Here is a 20,220-nt window from a genome sequence, read left to right as displayed (position 1 = left end):
TAGAAAAAATGGAGAGGGAAAGTGGATTCGGCCAAGTAGGGCTTTAGTTTATGGATGGTGTGCGTATGAAGGGTAAGAAGAAAGGGTTATTTATAGGAGTGGGAAAGGTTGGGTTCGAATGAATGGGTGGGAATTGGGTAGAAAATTTTAAATTTGAAGTGGGTAGGGGTTGGTGGGAGTTATGATGGTTTTAGAAAGTGATATGGACGTGATTGGGTTAAGGTTTATAGGGAAGAGTGTGCGGGGAAGAGTGAAAGTAATAGAGAGAAGAAGGTGGGATATGTGGAGATTCTATGGGACACACTGATCCTGAGGGGTTAGGGAATTCGAGTTCCTTGCCCCCATGTGGGCGTTTAACGCCCAGCTCCTGCTCCTGGCTGGCGTTCAACACTAGCTTGATGCTTCTCATGGACGTTGAACGACCATTGGGGTGCTCTTTCCTGGCGTTTACGCCAGGTCTCTGTCTCTTGGCTAGCGTTCAACGCCAGCAATGTGCTCCCTCGATCAAATTGGAAATTCACAAGATGTGTCACAAGCAAAAATCAATTCCAAATCGAGAGTATTTAACTCCCGAGTCATCTCCCTGGGAGCACTTTAGAACAATGAGTGTACCATTCCAGTTGTAGTGATCAAGGGGTTGTGAATGAAGAAATGAACATATAAAGCAATAAAAGAACATGCAAAATTGTAACGATTAAACTAATGAAGAAATTAAAGAACCGACTATGTAATATAAACAAGTAAAGTATAAAAGTGATCAACATATAAAGCTAAGGGTTCTTTCCTTGTTGGAACCACAACTATGACAATTATGATAGATTAGTCTCACTTGTTCAACCCTCACATTGGAAGATAAGTTAAATGAGCATAAGTGTCCTTAACCCACAAATCCTAAATTGCTTGCTAATTGCCTTAGCAACAACTTAGCGTTAGTGGGAACAAGAACAATTAACAATTCAAGAATTTAAACTAAATGTTGGACATTCTAACTCTAGAAACCCACTTGCTCACTTTACCCAAGCCAAGAACCAAAAATTTAGCCTAAAAGCATGTTTTACATTTTGTCAAACACTTGGTGGGCAAGAACTTTAAACATTGGAAAAATGAGAAAAGGCTTAAAACTAAAAGCAACAATTAATCTCAATCAACAAGAATAACACAAGAGAGCATGTAACAATCATCAAACATCAAATTCATCAACAAGAAATTGAAATTTCAAGAGAGAAGTAAAATTGAACTATAACTTGAATTAGAAGAAAGAGTAATGACAATGTAACTATAAAGAGTAATAACAAGAGAGTACTTACAATGAAAGCTAGGAAAATCCAAGATCAAAAGTGGAAATTGAACTTGAATGTAAAACCCTAATGTAAACCCTAATAGAGAAGATAAAAAACTCAGAGAAAAACTAAAACTAAAAACTTCCTATACTACTCCTAAAACTATCCTAATGATATGATATGTTATGTCTTTATTTTCCCCTCCAATATGAGCTAGAGAACTTCAGAAATGGGCCTCCAAAGCCCCCAAATCGCGAGAAATGTGCTTTTTAAATGAAGTCATGTGTGGACACCTGTGCGGACGCACAGATGCGTGCGTCCGCACACCTTGGCGAAAATCCCGACCTGTCCGTACGCACGGGTGGCTGTGCGCACTCACACTAGGCGATGCTTGGCTGGACGCGCGATGCGCCCGAAATGATCCACGCGCTCTGATTGGGTGGCTGTGCATACGCACAGGGAGCTGTGCACAGGCACACGTCTCTGAACTGATTTCCTTTTATTCTTCTTGTTTCCTCCACTTTGCATGCTCTTCTTCCATTTTCTCCAACCCATTCCTATCTTATACACCTGGAATCACTCACAAATAACATCAAGGCATTGAATGGAAGGTAAATGGAATAAAATAGATTAAATTGGGCACAAAAGAGCATATTTTCATAATCAAGCACAATTTGGGAGGAAAGTTCAAAATCATGCTATTCAAGGGAATAAGTGCAAGTTTATGTGATGAATATCCATTCAATTCTAACCAAAAATCATCATCAAATATGGATTCATCAATTCTCCCACACTTAAATACTAGCATGTCCTCATGCTAACCACACACAAAGGAGATAGATGAAAACGAAAAATGACTTATGCTATAAACTACTTAGATGCATGCAACTATCCTAAGACTAATTGCTGATATGTACTATGATGAGAGTTGGTTGAAACAAACCACAAAATTTCAATCTATCATAAGAAAGCTTTGGGGCCAATGCAAAGAGTTCATGCATTAAGATCAATGTCCAAAGAATTGAATTGAGTTTATCAGAACTATCCAAATAAACAACTTGCAAGAAGATATAATATGAGGCGTAAGAACATAGAATTAAGCGATTGAACCCCTTACTGGATGTGTATTCACTCAATTCGCTCAGTGTTTAGGGTTTAACCACTCAATTCTCCTTTTTTCATGCTTTCAAAAATTTTAAAGTCATCTAACAATCAACTAGTATTTAATGCATGAATAATAAATATCATGAGGTCTTTAGAGGGATGTAATGGGGCTAGGGTATAGGTAGGATGAATTATGGTCAAGTGGACTTAAAGAATTAGTTCTTTGATTAGCTTGAGTGTCCACCTAATCCTACATCCTATATACACATAACAATGCAACCTTTCTACCCATTTCCTTTTTCTATCTCACCTCAATCATGCATTTTCTTTTTCAAACTTAGCATATGCATCCTTTATTTACTCTTTTTATTTCATGCTTTGTTATGCACAAGTTTGTTTTTTTTTAATTGAACTATGAATGCATATGTTTTAATTAATGAAATGTATGAGCATTACCTAATTGCCAAGATCTTCACAATGAGTTCATGCCTCTATCACCAATGCTTCCCATAATTCCCCCACACTTAGTTTTTATACACTAATCCACCCAAGCTAATCAAAGAGTAATTCAGGGACATCAATGGTTTTCCGCTTAAGGGGAGTAATGTGCTATCATCAGAACAAAAAGGATATTCATAGGCTCAAAGGAGTTCACAAAGGTGAATGCTAGGGTCGGCCATATAGGTTAGTGAGTTTATCATCAAAGATGGCCTCAATCGTGCTAAATACATCCAAACACAAATACAGGACATAAAGAATCATGCAAATCAATGATCACAATCAAAAGGAGTATAATCAAACACAGGAACAACATTATGGTTGAAAAGTGCAACCATCTATTAAAGCTCAATTTTCACAAGGCATGTTGTTCGAGCTCTTTTCCATGTTCTACAAACAAAACACTCCAAGCAAGTTGATAAACACAATTTTTCTTCAATTCAATCAATGGTATGCCCCTAGAAAAAAGGTTTCATGGAAATTCTTTGGTGTTTCACCAACTTATTCACCATATCATGCAATATGCAAACTCTAACTACTAAATATCTATAAACGATAAAGAAATATTTACAATCAACCAAACAAGATGCAATAGAAGTAAAGCTACTCAAAATGAAGAAAAAGCACTACAAGAAACATTGCAAAGTGTCTTTAAAGAGAAACTTTTACCCCCTTGAAGTCAGCGATCCTCCCCCACACTTAATTTGTGCACGGTCCTCCGTGCATGCTCACGATCCGGGAGGATGAAGAGGGGCCACCTTCAACTAGTGGACTGATGTGTATTTTAGGAAAACGAACTCCAAGCACACAAATCTAATCGGCAAGTGTACCGGGTCGCATCAAGTAATAATAACTCACATGAGTGAGGTCGATCCCACAGGGATTGAAGGATTGAGCAATTTTAGTTTAGTGGTTGATTTAGTCAAGCGAATCAAGTGTTGGTTTGAGTGGTTTGTAATTGACAGAAGCTAAATTTCATGAAATGTAAAGGAAGAGGGAAGAATTGCAGTAAATTAAAGAGAACAGAAATTAAAAGTGCTGAATCTTAAAGAACAAGTAAATTAAATTGCAGAAGCTTAGATTGCAAGAAATGTAAATAACTGAATCTTAAAGTACAAGAAATATAAATTTCTTGAATTGTAAATGGGTTCAGGGAGCTGAGATTGCAGAAATTAAACAATCACAAGTGAATTGCAACAAACAGAAGAGCAAAGATGAATTGAATTGAAGTAGATCTCAAATAGAAAAGTAAAAATGCTTGAAGAATTAAAATAGAAAGTAGATGTAGCTTAATTGCAGAAGTTAAAAGAGAAATTGAAGATCTCAGGAGTGGAAGAGACTAGAAAACAAGCCTAGATCTCAAATCCTTCCTTGATCCAACAAGAATAATTGCAAAAGAAAATGGAAAAGTAAATTTCAGAAGAAATGGGAGATGAAAACAGTTAACAGAATTTGGAATGTAAATCACAGTTCTTAGAATTATGCAAAAAGATAAACAAAGAGATCTCAAGGTGAGATTGAAATAGAATTTCTTCAATTCTCCACCCAAGATCCAAGACAAGAAGTAAAGAGTGCTCAAGCAAGAACAAGGAAGAAGAGAGATCAATTCTCCTTCCAAATTCTCCAAGATCCAAATTCAAAGTAAAACTCTCAAAATTATAAAAATGAAAATTCTCAAAGAAGCAAAAGGTCCTCACTAAATTAAACTAGCTTCTATTTATATACTTTCTATTTTTGGATTTTAGAATTTGGAGTGGGCTTTTTAATTTGGTGAAGAATTGAATTAAATTAGATTTTTAATTAAATTTTCAGCCCATATGTTGCTTGCTCCCAGTGGAGTGCTCTGCTCTTGTGGGAAGTGGAGCATCAATGCTTGTCTTTGGCCTCTTTGTTGCGTGCCAAGGTTGGGTGCCTTAGGATAGCGCTCCGTTCTTGTGGAGAGCGTAGCATTATGGCTTGTGTTGGCATGTCTTGCACGCACCAAGCTCCTTGGCCGTGTCAAGTTGTGCCTCATGCACCAAGGAATAAGGGAAGTAGCGCTCTGCTCTTGCCAAGAGCGTAGCACTCCCTTTGCTTGGGTGAGATCCCAAGTTCGAAACCTTGGGGAGGCATGCGCTGGCCAATTTCTTTTGTGCACAAAGTGGCGCCTTGCTCCTTGCTTCCTTAAGGTACTTTGTTCGATCCTTGGGGGTTGCATTTTAGCCATTTTTGGCTTATTTCCTTTGTGAGTAGCGCTCCCCCACTCCCCCTTGCTCATGAGTTCGAACCTTGTAGCTTTCACTAGCAAACTTTGTCTTTGAATTTATTTTTGAGTGAAGTCCGATAATGCTCTTGACAAGAGCAGAGCATTATGCTTCTCCCCTTTCTTTCTTGGTTCCAAATTGTGCTCCGCTCTCAAGGGGAGCGTAGCATCCAAGCCTTGCTTCCTTGGTTCATTGTTGTGCCCCCTTAGAAAGCGCTCTGCTCTTGGAGAGAGCGCTGTGGCTTCCTCCTTCCATTTGCCATGCTTCCTTGTTTCTTTTGCTACACTTTTCTCTTCCTTGGGCCACGCTTCTTAGGCTACGCTTTCTTGTTTTCTTCTTTTCTTCACCTGTAAATAATCAAAACAACCAATCAAAGTATCACCAAATTTACAAGGTTTATAAATCATTCAAAAACCAATTAAATTTAGCTTAATCCTCATGATTTAGTATCAATTAAATGGTGGTTAATTGATTCAAAGAAAACATGCAATTCCATTCCAAATTACTTACTTACAATGCAAGAAAGTGCATAAAACCTAATAAAAAACAAAGAAAAAGACTAGTAAAACTAGGCTAAGATGACTTGTCATCACAACACCAAACTTAAAACTTGCTTGTCCCCAAGTAAGAAAAGAATTATGCTCAAAGGTTCTTTCAATTAGAATGGATTTGAAGAATAACATGTGCTATCCTGTGAGTGAAGTGATTAAGTGACAGTAGGGTGAACTCTAAATTATATGCTCATGCAAGGGCTTCAGTGCTTACTAGTCCCTACATCTTTGAAGTCTTAGGTCTTAGAACTTTCACCCAAATAATATCATGGAGATCTCTCTATAGATATTCACCTTGAAGCAGCTTATAATTTTTGTGTTTTGGCCTTGACTCTAAGTTTCATGTCTCAAAGCGGCTCTTTAGGTAAACTTTCAATCAATACTCCTAAACCAGTTGGTTTTAAGGTATTAGGTGTTAAAGCACCCCTGAGGATTTACTTGCTCAAGCCTCTCCCTTTGACACAATTCGACCACAAGCATTTACTAGGATTACAACTCTTTGAGTCTTTGTTTCTTCCTTCTTTTCTACCTCGTAATTGATGCTCAGAACCTTGGGCCATGCTCTTTTGTTTTTATATTTTCTTTATTTTCTTTTGTTTGCTGCTTCTTGGATCAATAAATGTTTGAGAATCTCCACAATACTTCTTTGAACTCTATGTCCTACCTATGAGCTCCCATGCAAGTTTTCACAAGCATGCAACCTCAATGCATAATCATACAACTAGAACCACCACTTCTCCTAATCTTTTGCTTGCCTCAAAACTGTTTAATTCTTTAATCCTTCTTTTCAAAGAACTGTCATGTGATGCTTTTTTGAGACATTGAGTGCAAACAAGTCTGGAGAGTATAGGGTTATGAATGATCAAGCATCTTAATTATTGAATTACAGAGAAACTATACTAGACAGAAAGATAGATAGGGGGTATAATATCACTTTCAATCATAGCAGTGATGCAAAATAATCACTTAACAATACAACCTTTTGGAGTTTGCTTGCTTTACTCCTCATCATCATCATCATTGCTGGTCTTCACATTCCTTTTTCCTCTTTTTGGTTGATGATGCTTAATCCTTCCAAAAACTTGTATGATACTCTGCAATGATATTGAAAGTTGCTTGTTCCCAAGCACTTGAAAAATGGTTAGCATGCATGAGTTATTTGTGGGCATTTTAACTTACTTTGGCGTGGGAACACCAAACTTAGTACCTTGCCAATGGTTCTCATGCATCAGATTGACCATATGTAAAACTCTTTTTCTTTGCCAAAGGTAATAGAACTAAAAACTAGAAAACAGCAGAATAGTTAACTAGTTTATCTAAATGCTTGAAGCTAGCATTATGCAGAAGGTGAGAATGTGTTTTATGATGAAGTTTTTAGTGGAACACCAAACTTAAAATCCTTCATTCTCCCTTAGATCGTTTTAGTGTGCAACACCAAACTTAGTTTCTTGCAGTATAGATAAAACTAATTGACCTTTTATTAAAATAGCTATGAAAAGAAAACTACCTCAGGTTGGGTTGCCTCCCAACAAGCGCTTCTTTATTGTCACTAGCTTGACATCCTCCATCCTCTGATCATGGAAGTTGAGAATTCTGTTGCCTTTGATCTTCTCCTCTTACTGTGGGCTTTCTTTCCTCTATTTCTTCTAGAGGAACTTTTCTGTGGTGCTTCTCTTTGATGATTGTTTCTTTTTCCATAGCCATCTCACTTTCCTCGATGATTGCTTTCCATTTCTCCCACCTAGCAGCTTTTTCATTGTCTTTCAGGTTGTCTTCAGTAGCTCTAGGGAAAGTATTTGCCCTCTTCTCACCCATTTCTGCAAGGTGCTTAACCAGTTGTTCCATTTGCCTCTCAATTCTTCTGATTGAGGCTTCCTGGTTCTTTGTTGTCACCTCTTGGTGCTTCATCATTTTCTCCATTAAGATCTCCAAGTTGATGATCCTCTGAGAGTCTTGTGAGATTGGTTGGTTGTGGGGTGTTGGGGGTTGGAAGTATGGGTGTTGTGGTGGTGTGTAGTGGTTGTTGTTGGTATGGTGGTGTTTTTGCTGGTTTGTGAAATTTGGGTTGTTGTAATTGAGGTCCCTTGGTCCTTGATTTTGGTGCTCGATCCTCCTCCAGTTGGAATGAGTCCTCCAGGGTGGGTTGTACACATCACCCTGAGACTTGTGTTAGAACAGGTTTAAGGTACTGTTCGGAGAGTGTAATCGCTCATGACTTTGTTGCTCATAGTTAATTGCTCCAAAACCTTTTTCAGGTTGATTCCAACCATGTGAATTTTGAGGTAGGTTGTATGCATTTACTACAGCAGTTCGCAGCTCATTGATTTTTCTGACCATCAACTCCAGTTGTTGCAGAGTTTGTTGATGCATCTGCTTGTTTTGGTTCACGGCTGCATTTACACCTTCAATTTCCATCACTCCTTTCTCTTGTGTGGATGGTTGCACTTCTGCTTCTAGCTTACAAATTTCCTGGGGTGGTTTCAACTTGGCCAAAATTTCACTCACTAGATCCTCCCATCCGATGATGCTTCCTTGTGGGAAGGCTTCAAGCCATTGAGCAACATCGTTCATGGTGATGAGCGGATACTTCAAATCATGGGTTTCATTGTCATCTAAGGTGAGGACACTACTCCCATAATTACTGGAATTCGTTGAGTTCCCCTCCATGATCTGCACAATCATAAATAGCCCAAATGAAGATTGAATATACTCATGCCAAAATGTGGTCAGAGGGTTAGTTGACACAATGTGTTAAACAGTTGATAGGCTAAAAAGATTAATAAAAGAAAATTTGCTTCTGTCATGTACTCAGCAAGCAAAAACACAGGGAATGCATAGAACCAGCAAAAACCAGGAAAACTTCACTCTATTGCTAAAATGAGGTTTTAGTTGGCTTAAGCAAAAATTCAAACAGTTAGTGGGTTAGTCGAAAAGTAAAGAAACAGAAAAGAAAAAGTGTTTGATCTAGATCTCCACTTCACTTAATCATTGTCAATCTAATCAATCCCCGGCAACGGCGCCAAAAACTTGATGTGTATTTTTGGAAAACAAATTCCAAGCACACAAATCTAACCGGCAAGTGTACCGGGTCGCATCAAGTAATAATAACTCACATGAGTGAGGTCAATCCCACAGGGATTGAAGGATTGAGCAATTTTAGTTTAGTGGTTGATTTAGTCAAGCAAATCAAGTGTTGGTTTGAGTAGTTTGTAATTGACAGAAGCTAAATTGCATGAAATGAAAAGGGAGAGGGAAGAATTGTAGTAAATTAAAGAGAATAGAAAGTAAATGTGCTGAATCTTAAAGAACAAGTAAATTAAATTACAGAAGCTTAGATTGCAAGAAATGTAAATAACTGAATCTTAAAGTGCAAGAAATATAAATTGCTTGAATTGTAAACGGGTTCAGGGCGCTGGGATTGTAGAAATTAAACAATCACAAGTGAATTGCAACAAACAGAAGAGCAAAAGATGAATTGAATTGAAGTAGATCTCAAACAGAAAAGTAAAAATGCTTGAAGAATTAAAACAGAAAGTAGATGTAGCTTAATTGCAGAAGTTAAAAGAGAAATTGAAGATCTCAGGAGTGGAAGAGACTAGAAAATAAGCCTAGATCTCAAATCCTTCCTTGATACAACAAGAATAATTGCAAAAGAAAATGAAAAACTAAATTTCAGAAGAAATGGGAGATAAAAACAGTAAACAGAATTTGGAATGTAAATCACAGTTCTTAGAATTATGCAGAAAGATAAACAAAGAGATCTTAAGGTGAGATTGAAACAGAATTTCTTCAATTCTTCACCCAAGATCCAAGACAAGAAGTAAAGAGTTCTCAAGCAAGAACAAGGAAGAAGAGAGATCAATTCTCCTTCCAAATTCTCCAAGATCCAAATTCAAAGTAAAACTCTCAAAATTACAAAAATAAAAATTCTCAAAGAAGCAAAAGGTCCTCACTAAATTAAACTAGCTTCTATTTATACACTTTTTATTTTTGGATTTTAGAATTTGGAGTGGGCTTTTTAATTTGGTGAAGAATTGAATTAAATTGGATTTTTAATTAAATTTTCAGCCCATATGTTGCTTGCTCCTAGTGGAGTGCTCTGCTCTTGTGGGGAGCGGAGCATCAATGCTTGTCTTTGGCCTCTTTGTTGCGTGCCAAGGTTGGGTGCCTCAGGATAGCGCTCCGCTCTTGTGGAGAGCGTAGCATTATGGCTTGTGTTGGCATGTCTTGCGCGCACCAAGCTCCCTGGCCGTGTCAAGTTGTGCCTCATGCACCAAGGAATAAGGGAAGTAGCGCTCTGCTCTTGCCAAGAGCGTAGCACTCCCTTTGCTTGGGTGAGATCCCAAGTTCGAAACCTTGGGGAGGCATGCACTGGCCAATTTCTTTTGTGCACAAAGTGGCGCCTTGCTCCTTGCTTCCTTAAGGTACTTTGTTCGATCCTTGGGGGTAGCATTTTAGCCATTTTTGGCTTATTTCCTTTGTGAGCAGCGCTCCCCCACTCCCCCATGCTCATGAGTTCGAACCTTGTAGCTTTCACTAGCAAACTTTGTCTTTGAATTTATTTTTGAGTGAAGCCCGATAATGCTCTTGACAAGAGCAGAGCATTATGCTTCTCCCCTTTCTTTCTTGGTTCCAAATTGTGCTCCGCTCTCAAGGGGAGCGTAGCATCCAAGCCTTGCTTCCTTGGTTCATTGTTGTGCCCCCTTAGAGAGCGCTATGGCTTCCTCCTTCCATGTGCCATGCTTCCTTGTTTCTTTTGCTACACTTTTCTCTTCTTTGGGCCATGCTTCTTAGGCTACGCTTTCTTGTTTTCTTCTTTTCTTCACTTGTAAATAATCAAAACAACCAATCAAAGTATCACCGAACTCAAAAGGTTTAAATCATTCAAAAACCAATTAAATTTAGCTTAAACCTCATAATTTAGTATCAATTAAATGGTGGTTGATTGATTCAAAGAAACCATACAATTCCATTCCAAATTACTTACTTACAATGTAAGAAAGTGCATAAAACCTAATAAAAAACAAAGAAAAAGACTAGTAAAACTAGGCTAAGATGACTTGTCATCATGGACTCAAAAATGGGATGGTCAACTGCATCATACTCCTCCCCAGCTAGCTCGGATGTAGCTCTAGGAATCGGGCCGGGGTCTCTTCCTACCAGCTTTGCCGCTATCCACTCGAAACGCTTTTGTTCCAAATGCTCTATGTGGTGGATATCGTGCAAGATGTCTCGGAATAGATCCGGAAGAGGTCAGAGAAAAGGTGAAGCATTTGAGGATGTTGGTAGACATGATCGTGGTGTTGTGAGTGCCTTCCTCTTAGAGGGGGTTGTGTCTGTTGATCTCTCTAAATCTCCCCTTGGAAAGAACTTGTTGCCGCTAGGAAGCCTGAACATAACATCCATTGGTCGCCTCTCTACCCCCGCTGCATTTGCTAAGCGCATCACTATCGACAGAAATGGAATGCTGATATTCTTCTTCTCGACCAATTTCCAAATCGATTTGCGCAATAAAGGTAGGATGGCTATATACTTCCCTTGCATAATAGCCCATAGTAGCAAAGCAGTTCTGAATCTCACATGGGTAGTGTGGGTGCTCGGGATAATATAGTCCGCCACAATCTGATGCCATATACGAGCTTTAGCATTCAAATCGGAGTATGCAATACTAGTGGGAACAGAATTCCTCCATTTGCTATACTCCTAAGATGCACCAGGATGGCCTATTCTCTCAAGAATAGGAGTCAGAGATACTCTTCCTTCGAAGACATCCACCTTTATCTTGAAATAGTCATCCTTCTCAAGTGAAATGTGGGGGATGTTCAGAATAGCTTCTAGAGCTTGGTTGGATGTATCCAACATCTTTTCCTGGAGGAAGACTGACTTTGTTTCCCAAGCTTGGTAGTTCGCAAAAAATTCCCGCACCATTGTCTCATTGACTTCAATGGGTTCTTGCTCAAGAAACTCCCAATGAAGCGAGGCGATCCTTTGGTGAATAATCGCCTTGTATTGACTTGGAACCTTCAACGGCCACTCCCAATGTATTGTACGCTTCTCAATAGCCTCGTATTGAGAGTCGGCTCTTCGGTTATCCCCTTGGCGATCTCCCCAAACATCAGGAAAGCGAGTGGTAGTTTGCTCAACCGGCGAAGTAACCGGTGCCTTACCCTTCTTTCTCATCATGAAAATACAAACAAAAGAATTTTGAGACCACAGGGCAACAATAAGGGTAAATCATTGAGGAATCACTAACAAGATTAAAAGAAGCTTATATAGATAGTGTGATTTACAAAAGCACGGTGTATATATTCCAATGATGCGTGCAGTTGGAATACACACCCCGGCCGGATATCAAGGCAATCACACTCTTAAGGAAATTTGTAACTCAAAACTTCTCAACTCAATGCCTAAGTTGCAATGTTAAGTCATGGACATAAAAGCAACTTCAAGCGCACACCAATTCATTCATTAACATGCTTTGAATGTAATGGGTATTGAGGTTGTTGGCAATGAAGTTCAGTAGCAAAAGAATGCACAACAACAATAACCATTCACTCAAAGTGAAGCGACAATTGCTCATTCTTAAAAGGTGGTAATTACATATTCAATGTTCTTAAGTTAAGGCCAAAAGATTTTTTATCAAGACATTATCTAAAGTTGAACAATTGCATAGTGATTACTAAATAAAAAATTCCAAGATGAACAATGACAAATGATCTCATACAACACAATGCATTTGCAAGCAAAAGATTGCACATCAATCAAACAAGGAAATGCATTGGTGGATGTACTTAACAACCATTAAAAATCATAATAGAAGTTGCACAATTCATACAATATGCCTAACAAGAGATAAATTGAACACATATGATGGCCAAGTCATGTGAATCAAACAAAATGTTCATTGAGGCATTTTATCGAACATGTGGTATGCAATGTGCAAGTTCATCACAATTAAGCTCAAATTTGATCATAACCAACCCAACAATCAAACAACAACACTTTGCAATACAAAAAAACAACAAAGAAATAAACTAATTTAATTCTAAGCAACATAAAAGAAATGGAAGCAATAGCAAAAATATGAACATAAAGAAAAAAAAAGAAAAACAAGAACCTGAGGTGTAGATGTTGAAAACAACAAGTATGAGGGAGGAAACATGGCACTTCTTAAAGCCACTGTGAAACCAAGGCGGTTGAGTTCGCCAGAAAGAGGTGCTGGAAGAGAGAACTTGCCGGTGGTGAAAAGAGAGAAAAGAGAAGGTAAAGAAAGAAAGAAAGGAAAGAGAAGATAAGTAGGAGAAAGAGAAAGGGAGATAGAGGTCACCGGCAGTGGTGGCCGGAGAAATGGGGCAGGCAAGAGGAAGAGAGGGCAGCGAAGAAGAAAAGAAGAAAGGAAGAAGCTGCCTCTCAACAGGGCAGGTTGCCCTGATATTGCCCAGAACACGTCGTGTGCAGACGCACAGGAGCCTGTACGGACGCACAAAGGGCGCAACTAAGAAAGGTCGCGAACGCACACAGCGTGCGATCGCTGTAACCAGAGGGGTTGCATAAAGACGTGCGGACGGACACAAACGTGTGACCGCACAGAAAGGCCTCTTTTGTTTTAAAGTACTTGGGGACAAAAGCATGTGTGCGTGCACGCATAGGTCCATGCGCACGCACAGGGGTTAGAAATGGGGGAGGTTGTTCAGGCACACAAGACGTTCCCTCGCTCTCACCAGAGGGGTCTAAAATTGGTGTGCGGGCGCACATGTCTGTGCGGCCGCACAGATGAAACACGAAGGGGAACGTGTGCGTACGCACGCAGCCGGGCGCTCGCACAGATCAGAGGAATTTGGGCAGTGCGGCCGCACAAGCTGTGCTGGCGCTGCCACAATAGAGGTTATCAAGGTGCGTGCAGACACACAGGCTGATGCGTCCGCACAAATGGCGAAAAACACAGTTTTGTGCGCACGCACAGATCGGTGCGGACGCACAGGTGCCTTGTTTCAGAAAATTCTTTTCTTTTCAAAACTAGGGTTCTTACCCTTAGCATATCAACAAACCAACCCTAAATCATTTAAACAAGCACAATTTCATAGTCCACAAGCAAATCAACTAGTACAACTCAAAATTCATCAAACCAAACCTAACCTAACCATTATATCACAAAAAGGCAAATAATTCAAAAAGCTATAAACAGGATATAGAGTTAGAATAATGTCACCATGGTGGGATGTCTCCCACCAAGCACTTTGGTTTAGAGTCCTAAGTTGGACTTGCATAGCTTCACTGTCACTTGGAAACTTCACCAAAGAGGAAGATCTCCAACTCCTTGGCATTTTTGGGTTGAGTGTCATTGGTGCACGAAATTGTGATCTCAGGCAACGGCACCAAAAAACTCTGTACGCACGTCTTAATAAATCGTTTTTCATTCACAACTTCGATACAACTAACCAGCAAGTGCACTGGGTCGTCCAAGTAATAAAACCTTACGTGAGTAAGGGTCGATCCCACGGAGATTGTTGGTATGAAGCAAGCTATGGTCATCTTGTAAATCTCAGTCAGGCGGATAATAATTGATTATGGAGTTTTCGAAAATAAATAATAAATAGACAGAAAATAAAGATAAAAATACTTATGTATATCATTGGTGAGAATTTCAGATAAGTGTATGGAGATGCGTTCGTTCCTCTGAACTTCTGCTTTCCTGCTGTCTTCATCCAATCAATCTTACTCCTTTCAATGGCTGGCTTTATGTAAGGACATCACCATTGTCAATGGCTACTTTTCATCCTCTCTGTGAAAATGGTCCGATGCGCTGTCACTGCATGGCTAATCATCTGGAGGCATCACCGTGGTCAATGGCTGCATCCCATCCTCTTGTGAAAATGGTCCAAATGCTCTGTCACGGCACGGCTAATCATCTGATGTTCTCGATCATACTGGAATAGGATTCACTCTCCTTTTGCGTCTGTCACTACGCCCAGCACTCGCGAGTTTGAAGTTCGTCACAGTCATTCAATCCCAGAATCCTACTCGGAATACCACAGACAAGGTTTAGACTTTTCGGATTCTCATGAATGCCGCCATCAATCTAGCTTATACCACGAAGATTCTGATTAAGAGATCCAAGAGATAATCATCCAATCTAAGGTGGAACGGAAGTGGTTGTCAGGCACGCGTTCGTGGGGGAATGATGATGATTGTCACATTCATCACATTCATGTTGAAGTGCGAATGAATATCTTAGAATCGGAATAAGTTGAATTGAATAGAAAAATAGTAGTAATTTGCATTAATTCATGAGGAACAGCAGAGCTCCACACCTTAATCTATGGAGTGTAGAAACTCTACCGTTAAAAATACATAAGTGAAAGGTTCAGGCATGGCCGAATGGCCAGCCCCCATGATCTAAGAACCAGACGTCCCAAGATGTCAAATACAATAGTAAAAAGTCCTATTTATACTAAACTAGTTACTAGGGTTTACAGAAGTAAGTAATTGATGCATAAATCCACTTCCGGGGCCCACTTGGTGTGTGCTTGGGCTGAGCTTGAATGTTACACGTGCAGAGGCTCTTTCTGGAGTTGAACGCCAGGTTGTAACGTGTTTCTGGCGTTCAACTCTGGTTCGTAACGTGTTTCTGGCGTTTAACTCCAGACTGTAGCGTAGAACTGGCGTTCAACGCCCTTTTGCGTCATCTAAACTCGGCCAAAGTATGAACTATTATATATTGCTGGAAAGCCCTGGATGTCTACTTTTCAACGCAACTAGAAGCGCGCCATTTGGAGTTCTGTAACACCAGAAAATCCACTTTGAGTGCAGGGAGGTCAGAATCCAACAGCATCAGGAGTCCTTCTTCAACCTCTGAATCTGATTTTTGCTCAAGTCCCTCAATTTCAACCAGAAAATACCTGAAATCACAGAAAAACACACAAACTCATAGTAAAGTCCAGAAATGTGAATTTAACATAAAAACTAATAAAAACATCCCTAAAAGTAACTAGATTCTACTAAAAACATACTAAAAACAATGCCAAAAAGCGTATAAATTATCCGCTCATCACAACACCAAACTTAAATTGTTGCTTGTCCCCAAGCAACTGAAAATCAAATAGGATAAAAAGAAGAGAATATACTATAAATTCCAAACTATCAATGAAACATAGCTCCAATCAGATGAGCGAGACTTGTAACTTTTTGCCTCTTGAATAGTTTTGGCATCTCACTTTATCCATTGAGGTTCAGAATGATTGGCATCTATAGGAACTCAGAGTTCAGATAGTGTTATTGATTCTCCTAGTTCAGTATGTTGATTCTTGAACACAGCTACTTTATGAGTCTTGGCCGTGGCCCTAAGCACTTTGTTTTTCAGTATTACCACCGGATACATAAATGCCACAGACACATAATTGGGTGAACCTTTTCAGATTGTGACTCAGCTTTGCTAAAGTCCCCAATTAGAGGTGTCCAGGGTTCTTAAGCACACTCTTTTTTTGCTTTGGACCTTGACTTTAACCGCTCAGTCTCAAGTTTTCACTTGACACCTTCACGCCACAAGCACATGGTTAGGGACAGCTTGGTTTAGCCGCTTAGGCCAGGATTTTATTCCTTTAGGCCCTCCTATCCACTGATGCTCAAAGCCTTGGGATCCTTTTTATTACCCTTGCCTTTGGGTTTTAAGGGTTACTGGCTTTTTGCTCTTGCCTCTTGGTTTTAAGAGCTTTTGGCTTTTTCTGCTTGCTTTTTCTCTTTTTTTTTCGCCATTTTTTTTTCTGCAAGCTTTGTTTTTTGCTGCTTTTTCTTGCTTCAAGAATCATTTTTATGATTTTTCAGATTATCAAATAACATGTCTCCTTGTCATCATTCTTTCAAGAGCCAAAATATTTAACATTCTAAAACACCAACTTCAAAAGACATATGCACTGTTCAAGCATACATTCAGAAAACAAAAAGTATTGTCTCCACATCAAAATAATTAAACTAAGTTCAAGGATAAATTCAAAACTCATGTACTTCTTGTTCTTTTGAATTAAAGCAATTTTTCATTTAAGAGAAGTTATGGATTCATAGGACATCCATAACTTTAAGGCAAAGTTACTAAATACTAATGATCATGTAATAAGACACAAACATGGATAAGCACTTAACATAAAGAAAACAAAAAACTGAGAATTTAAGAACAAGGAATGAGTCCACCTTAGTGATGGTGGCGTTTTCTCCTTGAGGAACCAATGATGTCCTTGAGCTCTTCTATGTCTCTTCCTTGCCTTTGTTGCTCCTCCCTCATTGCTTTTTGGTGCTCCTATCCTTAGTTGCTCCCAATAATTATGTGGAGGAAAATGTATCCCCTGAGGTATCTCAGGGATCTCTTGATTTGCAGTCAAATATTCTACCACTGAGCTATGGAAGCTTTTGTCTTCCCTTTTCTCTTCTTTTTTTTTCTTTTTTTTTTTTTGAGGTTTCTCTGGCCTTAGGTGCCATCAATGGTTATGGAAAAGCAAAAAAATAGCTATGCTTTTACCACACCAAACTTAGAATGTTGCTCACCCTCGAGCAAAAGAAGAAAGAATAGATGAAGAAGAAGATGTGGAAAAAAAACTAGGATTATTAGGAGGGAAGGTGGGGATCCTGTGGGGTCCACAGATCTTGAGGTATCAAGGATTTACATCCCTGCACCAATTAGGCATGTAAAATGCCTTTGCATGCAATTCTAGCGTTTAAACGCCGAACTGATGCTTGTTCTGGGCGTTCAACGCCCAGATGCAGCATATTTCTGGCGTTGAACGCCAGCTTCATGCTTGTTTCTAGCGTTCAGCGCCAACTCCATGCTCTGTTCTGGCGTTAAACGCCAGACAGATGCTCCTTACTGGCGTTTGAACGCCAATGAACTCCTCCTCCAGGGTGTGCTATTTTTTTATGCTGTTTTTGATTTTTCTTCAATTTTTTTAGTTGTTTTTGTGACTCCACATGATCATGAACCTATGAAGACATATAACTAATAAAAAATATAATTAGATAAATAAAAATTGGGTTGCCTCCCAACAAGCGCTTCTTTAATGTCAATAGCTTGACAGTGGGCTCTCATGGAGCCTCACAGATGTTCAGAGCATTGTTGAGACTCCCCAACATCAAACTTAAAGTTTGGATATGGGAGTTCAACACCAAACTTAGAATTTGGTTGTGGCCTCCCAACACCAAACTTAGAGTTTGAATGTGGGGCTCTAGTTGACTCTGTTTTGAGAGAAGCTTACTGTGCCTCTTTCCCATATTTACAGAAGGATGTCCTTGAGTTTTAAACTCAAGGGAGTCCTCATTCAATTGAAGGACTAATTCACCTCTGTTAACATCTATCACAGGTCTAGCTGTGGCTAGGAAGGGTCTTCCAAGGATGATGGATTCATCCTTATCCTTCCCAGTATCTAGGATTATGAAATCAGCAGGGATGTAAAGGCCTTCAACCTTTACTAACATGTCCTCTACTTGTCCATAAGCCTATTTTCTGGAATTGTCTGCCATCTCTAATGAGATTCTAGCAGCTTGCACCTCAAAGATTCCCAGTTTCTCCATTACAGAGAGTGGCATGAGGTTTATTCCTGACCCAAGGTCACATAGAGCCTTCTCAAAGGTCATGGTGCCTATGGTACAAGGTATTAGGAACTTTCCAGGATCCTGTTTCTTCTGAGGCAATCTCAGTTGATCCAATGTATTTAGTTCATTGGTGAACAGGGGAGGTTCATCCCCCCAAGTTTCTTTACCAAATAAGTTGGCATTCAGCTTCATGATTGCACCAAGGAACTTGGCAACTTACTCTTCAGTAACATCCTCATTCTCTTCTGAAGAGGAATACTCATCAGAGCTCATGAAGGGCGTAAGGAGGTTCAATATAATCTCTATGGTCTCTAGATGAGACTCAGATTCCTTTGGTTCCTCAGGGGGAAACGCCTTATTGATCACTGGACGTCCTAGGAGGTCTTCCTCTTTGGGATTCACATCCTCTTCCTCTCTTACAGGTTCGGCCATGGTAATTAATTCAATGGCCTTGCACTCTCCTTTTGGATTTTCTTCTGTATTGCTTGGGAGAGCACTAGGAGGGGTTTCAGTGATCCTTTTACTCAGCTGGCCCACTTGTGCCTCCAAATTTCTAATTGAGGATCTTGTTTCATTCATGAAACTCAAAGTGGCCTTAGATAGATCAGAGACTAAGTTTGCTAAATTAGAGGTATTTTTTTCAGAGTTCCCTGTCTGTTGCTGAGTGGATGATGGAAAAGGCTTGCTATTGCTAAACCTGTTTCTTCCACCATTATTAAAGCCTTGTTGAGGCTTTTGTTGATCCTTCCATGAGAGATTTGGGTGATTTCTCCATGAGGGATTATAGGTGTTTCCATAGGGTTCACCAATGTAATTCACCTCTGCAATTGCAGGATTCTCATGATCATAAGCTTCTTCTTCAGAAGATGCCTCTTGAGTACTGTTGGATGTAGTTTGCATTCCATTCAGACTCTGAGAAATCATATTGACTTGCTGAGTCAATATTTTATTCTGAGCCAATATGGCATTCAGAGTATCAATTTCAAGAACTCCCTTCTTCTGAGGCGTCCCATTACTCACAGGATTCCTCTCAGAAGTGTACATGAACTGGTTATTAGCAACCATGTCAATGAGTTCTTGAGCTTCTGCAGGCATTTTCTTTAGGTGAATGGATCCACCTGCAGAAGTATCCAATGACATCTTAGCTAATTCAGACAGACCATCATAGAATATATCCAGGATGGTCCATTCTGAAAGCATGTCAGAAGGACACTTTTTGGTCAGTTGCTTGTATCTCTCCCAAGCTTCATAGAGGGATTCACCTTCTTTATGTCTGAAGGTTTGAACATCCACTCTAAGCTTGCTCAACTTTTGAGGAGGAAAGAACTTGGCTAAGAAAGCCGTGACCAGCTTATCCCAAGAGTTCAGGCTATCTTTGGGCTGAGAGTCCAACCACACTCTAGCTCTGTCTCTTACAGCAAACGAGAAAAGCATAAGCCTGTAGACTTCAGGATCTACTCCATTAGTCTTAACAGTATCACAGATCTGCAAGAATTCAGTTAAGAACTGAAAAGGATCTTCAGATGGAAGTCCATAGAACTTGCAGTTCTGTTGCATCAGAGAAACTAATTGAGGTTTCAGCTCAAAACTGTTTGCTCCAATGGTGGGGATGGAGATGCTTCTTTCATGTAAATTAGAATTAGGTGCAGTAAAGTCACCAAGCATCCTCCTTGCATTATTATTATTTTCGGCTGCCATCTCCTCTTTTTGTTCAAAAATTTCTGAAAGGTGCTTGCTGGATTGTTGTAATTTAGCTTCTCTTAGTTTCCTCTTCAGAGTCCTTTCAGGTTCTGGATCTGCTTCAACAAGAATATTCTTGTCCTTGCTCCTGCTCATATGAAAAAGAGGGAACAGAAAAATAATAATAATAGGGATCCTTTTTACCCAAGTATAGAGGTTCCCCTGTGTGAGTAGAAGAAGAAAAGAATGTAATGTAAAGAAGGGAAGAAGAAAAACTCGAACACAGAG

General features: G+C 39.5%; 1 non-coding gene across 1 annotated transcript; it reads left to right on the top strand.

Moving 5' to 3' along the window:
* The first annotated feature begins 19,446 nt into the window (after positions 1-19,446).
* On the top strand, positions 19,447-19,554 carry LOC148570747 (small nucleolar RNA R71). Its single transcript, XR_015908569.1, has one exon. It is a non-coding gene; the product is annotated as a small nucleolar RNA R71 (small nucleolar RNA).
* Positions 19,555-20,220: the final 666 nt, after the last annotated feature.

This window comes from Arachis ipaensis, chromosome B3 (assembly GCF_059453495.1).
Source record: "Arachis ipaensis isolate K30076 ecotype BB chromosome B3, ASM5945349v1, whole genome shotgun sequence".
NCBI classification, from domain to species: Eukaryota; Viridiplantae; Streptophyta; class Magnoliopsida; order Fabales; family Fabaceae; genus Arachis; species Arachis ipaensis.
Note: the sequence above shows the minus strand (reverse complement) of the source record. Positions and strands in the feature narration are given on the sequence as shown.